We start from the raw sequence: 6927 nt of genomic DNA on the forward strand, positions 1-6927 counted from the left end.
CCCTCCCAAATGGCCGCCACGGCTGGCACTGTGCCGATCTGAAGGCAGGAGCCAGGTGCTTCTCCTGGTCTCCCATGGGGTGCAGGGCCCAAGCACTTGGGCCATCCTCCACTGCCTTCCCGGGCCACAGCAGAGAGCTGGCCTGGAAGAGGAGCAACCGGGACAGAATCCGGCACCCCGACCGGGACTAGAACCCGGTGTGCCAGCGCCGCAGGCAGAAGATTAGCAAAGAGAGCCAAGGCGCCGGCCATGTCCTTCCTACAATGTAAGGCGTGCTCAGTTACAGACAAAACTGGATGAGGTCCGCAGCACTACAACTGCACATTCAGCTCTGTCTCAAGCCAGCTCTTGGGCTGATGAATGTGCTTCTGACTCCCCCGAGGCCGGAAGTCTTAGAGTTGCCGATTCTAATTCTACCGCCCCCTGATCTCCTGGCTGCCAATTACCTGTCCCCTCCTGTCCTCCTGCTTGCCACCGTCTGTCTCTGTGCTGTCTTCATTTCCACTGCCCTCCCCTCCACACCCCTCACATGGATCTGTGGCCTCTCCCCCGCACATCCCCTGGCTGCCCTCTAACAGCCTTGTAACAGCTGCCTTCCCCAGAGCTTGGCCCTGGACAGGCTGCTGTTCTCACTGACTGTTGACTCCTGTGGCCTCCAGGGGTCCACATCCTTAACACAGTCTAGGTCTCAGGCTCTTCTGGGGCCACATGGCCATCGTTCTGCTTCTCGTTAGCTGGTCTGTCGCCCCCGGGTCTCGCACATCAACGCCCTCCTATCCTGCCCTCCAAGTAGTTCTAACCCACCTGGGGGAGCGGCTTCCTCATCTCCCAGGTGGTAGCTGGGGAAGCATCTGCTAGCCTCCCGTCCCCCTTCCGTAAACACATTGGCTAGACAGTACTCTGCTCCCTAAATCCTAGCTGAGCGTGAATGGGACGTCTCAGAGCATCGGAATTAAGGGATGGGGCTCAGAGGGAGAGCTGAAGGTTAGGGCTGGAAATTGAACCCAGAGGAAGGCACTGAGGCCTTTGTGTGTGTGAGTTTCCCCAGACTATAACCCTCCGAAAGGACTCGCTCCCTCCTAAGCACAGTGGCCTCCTCATACCCAGCCCCTCGAATGGCCCTGCTGTTAGGGCCAGAGCCCCGACCCCCTGTGAAAGGAAATCCAGGGGACTGTCCCACTTGCCCCAAGAAGGACATAGACTCTCCAACTGCCCAGCGCTCCGGGGAGGGGAGAAAACTAACTGGGAAATCAAATCCTGCGTTGGGGGGTGGGGGGTATCCACATGGCCTCCTTGCTGTTCTCTGATATCCCTGCCGCTGGTTGAGTTGTGTCCCCCCAAAATGGATTGGCTTTTTATTTTATTTTTTTCAAGATTTATTTATTTGAAAGTCAGAATTACAGAGAGGGAGAGACAGTTTCTCCCAGGTCTCCCATGTGGGTACAGGGGCCCAAGGACTTGAGCCACCTGCTGCTTTCCCAGGAACTATACCAGAAGTGGGGCAGCTGGGACTCAAACCAGCATCACAGGTGGCGGTTTACCTCTGGTTCACTTCCCAAATGGCTGCAATGGCCAGGGCTGGGCCAGGCCAAAACTAAGAGGAAGGAACTTCTTCTGGGTCTCCCATGTGAGTGCAGGAGCCCAAGCACTTGGACCATCTTCTGCCGCTTTCCCAGGCACATTAGTAGGGAACCTGGATCAGAAGTTGAGCAGCTGGACACAAACCAGGGCCCATTTGGGATGCCGGCACTGCAGACAGTGGCTTAACCAGCTGTACCACAGCAATGACCCCGATACGTTGACATTTTAACCGCTGGTACCTGAAAATGTGACCTTATTGGAAATAGGATCTTTGCACGAGTCTTCAAGTTAAAATGAAGTTATTAGGATAGAGCTTTAATCCACTGATTGGTGTCTGTGAGAGGGGAAGACGGCATGCATGTGACGACAGAGGCAGGGATGGGTGTTGCAGCCACAGGGCAGGCATGTCAGGATCTCGGGGCGTCACCGGGAGCAGGAAGGGGAGAGGAAGCATTCTCCCCACAGCTTCAGAGGGAGCACAGCCCTGCGCTCTTGGATCTTGGATTAGTAAAGCCTTCAGAACTGGCGACAACACTTTTCTTCCTGGTTGTGGCACTTTGTTCCCAGCAGTCTAGGAAACTAATGCACACCTCAAATGCATCCCCCAGCCCTGGCTGGTCCCTCAGCTGCAAACCATCCCCCCCACCCAACCCCACCCCGTCTCTGCAGGCCCCTGCCGAAAGGCCATCTTTGCAGAGGCTATGTCTGCCTGCACTACCGAAACTAGCAGTTCCAGGCCCTCTCCATTCCTTGGTCACCTCTGTGCCTCTTCATGGCCTGGCCATTCCTGACATTACATTATAAAAGGTATTTCAAGAACTTCATAGAAAAATGAATCAAAACATGGTTATTTTGGTGCAAAGAAAATCTGAAAGCCATGCATACAAGGCATTTTTACCAAGTTTACGGGAAATGAGTATCATGAAAAAGCTATACGTAGATTTCAATTATTTTTGGCATCAATATGAACTTGTCACTTAATTTCATCTTCCACGAACTTTTTGAAGTCCCCACATGCATCTTTTGCATTTGTTGTGAAACAGTCTTCTAGAAAGGCAGTTCTGTGACAGCAGAGACTGCCCCTTTCTTTGCTGTGTGCCAGTGCACCTTATATGGCTGATGTAAAGTGACTCCACGCATAGAAGGGCTTGTTTCATAAACAGATGAGCTACCTTTTCACTCTTTGATTGTCCAAGCTGCCTGCTGTAATGCAGACACTCAGTAAGTATGTGTGGATGGTCTGATAAGCCCATCACTAAGTCAGTCAAGTGCACATCATGTTGGCTGGATTTGGTGGCCTCTGTCATAAAACAGTTGTGGGGAGCATTGATCAGGCTTCTCACCGTTTGTCACACGCAGCCACTGTTTCTCTTGTGCTGAACATGTCGCCCCCACCCCGCCCCACCCTGTTCTTTTTCTGATTAAGGAGACAGAGTTGAGTAATCTAAATTTGGATTGTGTAGCTCAGAGTTGCCAGTCAGTGCAAATAATGAATAAAGGCAAGCCCCGCTTCCCTGAAGCATCGAGCTGAAGCCAACAAATTCATTTTGTTTAGGATCAGAGGCTGATGGGCCAGGGCTGTCTGTGGCAGCTTTCCTCACTGATTAAGTCACCGGGGCAGAGGTGCTGCTTGTGTGAGACAGCCCACACACGGTGCCGGTAGCTTTCTGTTTGCTAATGGAATTGGCATGATTTTTTCCAAAGATGTGTAAGAAAAAAATGCAATTATATACATGAGAGTACTTCAAAAAGCTCATTATTAAAGGAATTAAAGGTGCTGGCACTGTGTATATCAAGTAAACCACCACCTGTGGCGCTGGTTCAAGTCCCAGCTACTCCACTTCCAGTCTAGTTCCCTGCTAATGCATCTGGGAAAGCAGTAGGAGATGGCCCGAGTGCTTGGGCCCTTGCTTACTTGGGAGACCTGGAGGAAGCTCCTGGCTGCTGACTTCTGTCTGGTCCAGCCCTGGCCATTGTGGCCATCTGGGGAGTGAGCCAGCAGATGAAAGATCTCTCTCTCATCTCTGTCTCTCCCTCTCTCTAACTCTGCCTTTCAAATAAATAATAAATCTGTAGGGTATTTGACACACCATTTGAGCTATTAGTAGGGATGGCTGCATTCCATATCAGAGTGCCTGGTTCAAGTAGTGGCTCCACTTCCGTTCCAGATTCTTGCTAATGCACACCCTGGGAGGCAGCAGGTGATGGCTCAAATAGCTGGGCCTCTGTCACCCACACAGGTCATTGGGGCTGCTGGCTTCAGCCTGGCCCAGCCCTGGCTGTTGTAGATTGAGATTCTTGTTCTCTACCTTTCAAATAAAAGGAAAATAAATAAAACTCAAAAAGTTTATTTTGCTGAAAAATTGGAGATCTATGTATACAAAGGATCTTCAAAAAGTTCATAGAAAATGTACATGATATTTTTCAAAGAAGTTTTGCATCAAAATAACCTTGTATTTTATTCACTTATCTATTTATTTAAAAGGCAGAGAGAGAGAGAGAGACATCTTTCATCTGCTTATTCACTCCTCAAATGCCTACAACAGCCAGGCGAGGCCAGGCTGAAGCCAGGAGCCAGGGACTCCATCTGGGTCTCCTATGTGGGTGGCTGGGACTCAGGTACTTGAGCCATCATTGTCTGCCTCCCAGGTGCGTTAGTAGGAAGCTGGATTGGGAGAAGCATAACCAGGACTTGAACCAGGCACTTTGACATGGGAGGGAGGCGTCCCAAGTGATGGCTTAACCTGCTGGGCCACGATGCCTCCCCAAACCCTGTCTTTTAATTCCATTTTCCCATGAACTTTTTGAAGTACACTGGTATATGAATCCCATATAATCTTGCAAAGTTTTTTTTTTTTTTTTTGCCTCTCAAGGGCTTTTTCAGCTTTCTTAGGCAACTTGTATTGGGAGTTCACAATCTGTGGCTTAAGGACTGTGCTTAATGACAGTTTTAAAGCATATTCTATATTTTCATTTCAGAAGATCGTAAACACTTGTTGGAAAGCTGTTCTAGCTGATGTTTGGAATAGAAAAGCCACCGACTAGAAACAAGGATTGCTATGGTACCCTCTGTTGGGGAAAAATACGATGTTCTGTTTTCAGTTATGACTCCTTAGGAGGTTTTAGATCTGAGGGATTTTTGAATGAGTTTTTAAAAGACAGTAAAAATGGAAGTACAAGCTGTGAATAAAATGAATGAAATGGTGTGAATTTGCTTTTAAAAATATGATGTTGGTATATTTAATAAAGCCTGCGGGATAGCTCCTGCCTCCATCTGGTCAGGTCCACAGTTAACCTGTCCTCACCGTCGACTTTGAGCCTATAGGACTTGGTACCTGATGCCTCCTCACTAATCATTAGCCTTTCTCCAGGAGGGGCCAGAAGCCCGTTATCTCCCGCTAGCAGGAGGGGCCCAAGGCCAGGAGGACGGGGGTGATTGACCCGGGGCCTCCCAGAGGTGACTGAGAACAGTTCATCTAACACACACATCCAAGCTCCCTGCCCTTGTCAGTTCTCTGGTCTCGTCCACACTTCTGCTAGCACAGCATTGCTAAGTATGCTGTCTTTATGGTTCACTTAGAAGAAACGGGTTCAGGCTTTTGGTAGAGAAGTAGATTTTCCATAAAGCTCACCTCTTGAAAGGGCCATTTACAATTGACAGATTTGGGGCTGGAGTTGTGGCATAGTATGCTAAGCCTCCACCTCTGGCGCCGACATCCCATATGGGCACCAGTTCAAGTCCTGGGTGTTCCTCTTCTGATCCAGCTCTCTGCTATGGCCTGGGAAAGCAGCAGAAGATGGCCTAAGTGCTTGGGTTCCTGCACTCACATGGGAGACCCGGAAGAAGCTCTGGGCTCCTGGTTCGGATCAACTCAACTCTGGCAATCGCGGTCATCTGGAGACTGAACCAGCAAATAGAAGGCCTTTCTCTCCTCCCTATCTGTAACTCTACCTCTCAAATAAATAAATTAAAAAAAATACAGTTTTTGTTATGAGATTTTATAATTAGCAAAATGTTAGGTGGTTTGATACCTGGGGCAAGTTTTGCTCTCCTTTTCTCAGGGAACATCTGCTCGAATTTAAGATCTGGTAGAGCATATGAAAGGCAATCCATTTAATTTGACATCTTCTGTTGTGCTTATAACCGAAAGGAAACCGTAATAGCCAAGAGGCTAATTCAATGGAATGTTCCGCCTGGCGTGCCCCTGGCCCTCCTTCTTCCTTCAGGCCTTAGCCTGAGCTGCAGGGAGGCGTCTCTGAGCCCCTGAGTTGGCATCTCTTCACTCCCCAACCTTGCTCATTCTTCTCTATGACGGTCCATCGTTCAAAATATTACAAAGAAGCTCGTGGAAAATGGAATTAAAAGTGTCTTTTCTAGAGAAAAAAAAAAAACAGTGGAATTCATGCATAGTTCTTTCTTAATGCTCACTGTCCGTTAGTTTTTGAAGACCCCTGGTGCATATTGTACTTATTTCTGTACGACCCCTAACCCTCTTGTGAGTCCCCTGTTGGCCGTGTTCACTGCTGTTTTCTCAGTGTACACAGGAGGTGTTCAATAATTGTTCAGTGAGTGATTCCTGAGACCTTTCTGGTCTTGCACTCTGCCATGCTGTGAACATTTATGGACAGGGGGAGCTGGCAGATGGGTGGGGATGGTTAGACACGAGGAGGGTGTGCCTGGCTCCCTGCAACCTCTGTGGGTGAGTTGGAGGGTGCGTGTTCCAGTAGGGTACAGACAAACCTCATCAAACTCTCCCTTCAGGAAATGCACCTGCCAGGCTGGCCTTTGCATTTCTAGTGTCACCCGGCAAGCTCTGCTGCGTAGCGGTGATGCAAAGAAACGGAATGTGACATAAATGTGTAATGCACACTTGTGCGTATCTATGCAGGCAAACTGGAGAACTGAGGCAAAAGCATCCCACACCTAAGCGGCAGGAGTAGCAGCAGGCACGTTGAGAAAGCCCCCTGCTGAGTCGTGGCCGCGGCTCCTGCTTTGGCCAGCTTGGCAGATGCCACCAAGGCATCCGTCCAGCACAACCAGGAGTCCAGTGCCCTGACATCCATGGTAGTGGTTGAGCCAACAGCGCAGCCTTATCTCATGTAGGGGCGTGCCCCAGCACGGACAGGCTCCCCGCGAGGGGCGTGTCCTCGTCTGACCCGCCCTCCGGACCACGCCTCCCCAAAACAGCGAATCGGAGTGCTCCAGTAAGGCGGGCTCTCCGCGAGGGGCGTGTCCCCTCTTGTCCCGCCCCAGGAACCACGCTTCCTGGCAGCGAATGGGAGCGTGCCATAGGGCGGGCTCTACGCCAGGGGCGTGTTCCCGTCTGGCCCCGCCCCAGAGTCCCC

This window comes from Oryctolagus cuniculus, chromosome 10, assembly GCF_051225735.1.
Source record: "Oryctolagus cuniculus isolate XC-2025 breed Fujian yellow rabbit chromosome 10, ASM5122573v1, whole genome shotgun sequence".
NCBI lineage: Eukaryota > Metazoa > Chordata > Mammalia > Lagomorpha > Leporidae > Oryctolagus > Oryctolagus cuniculus.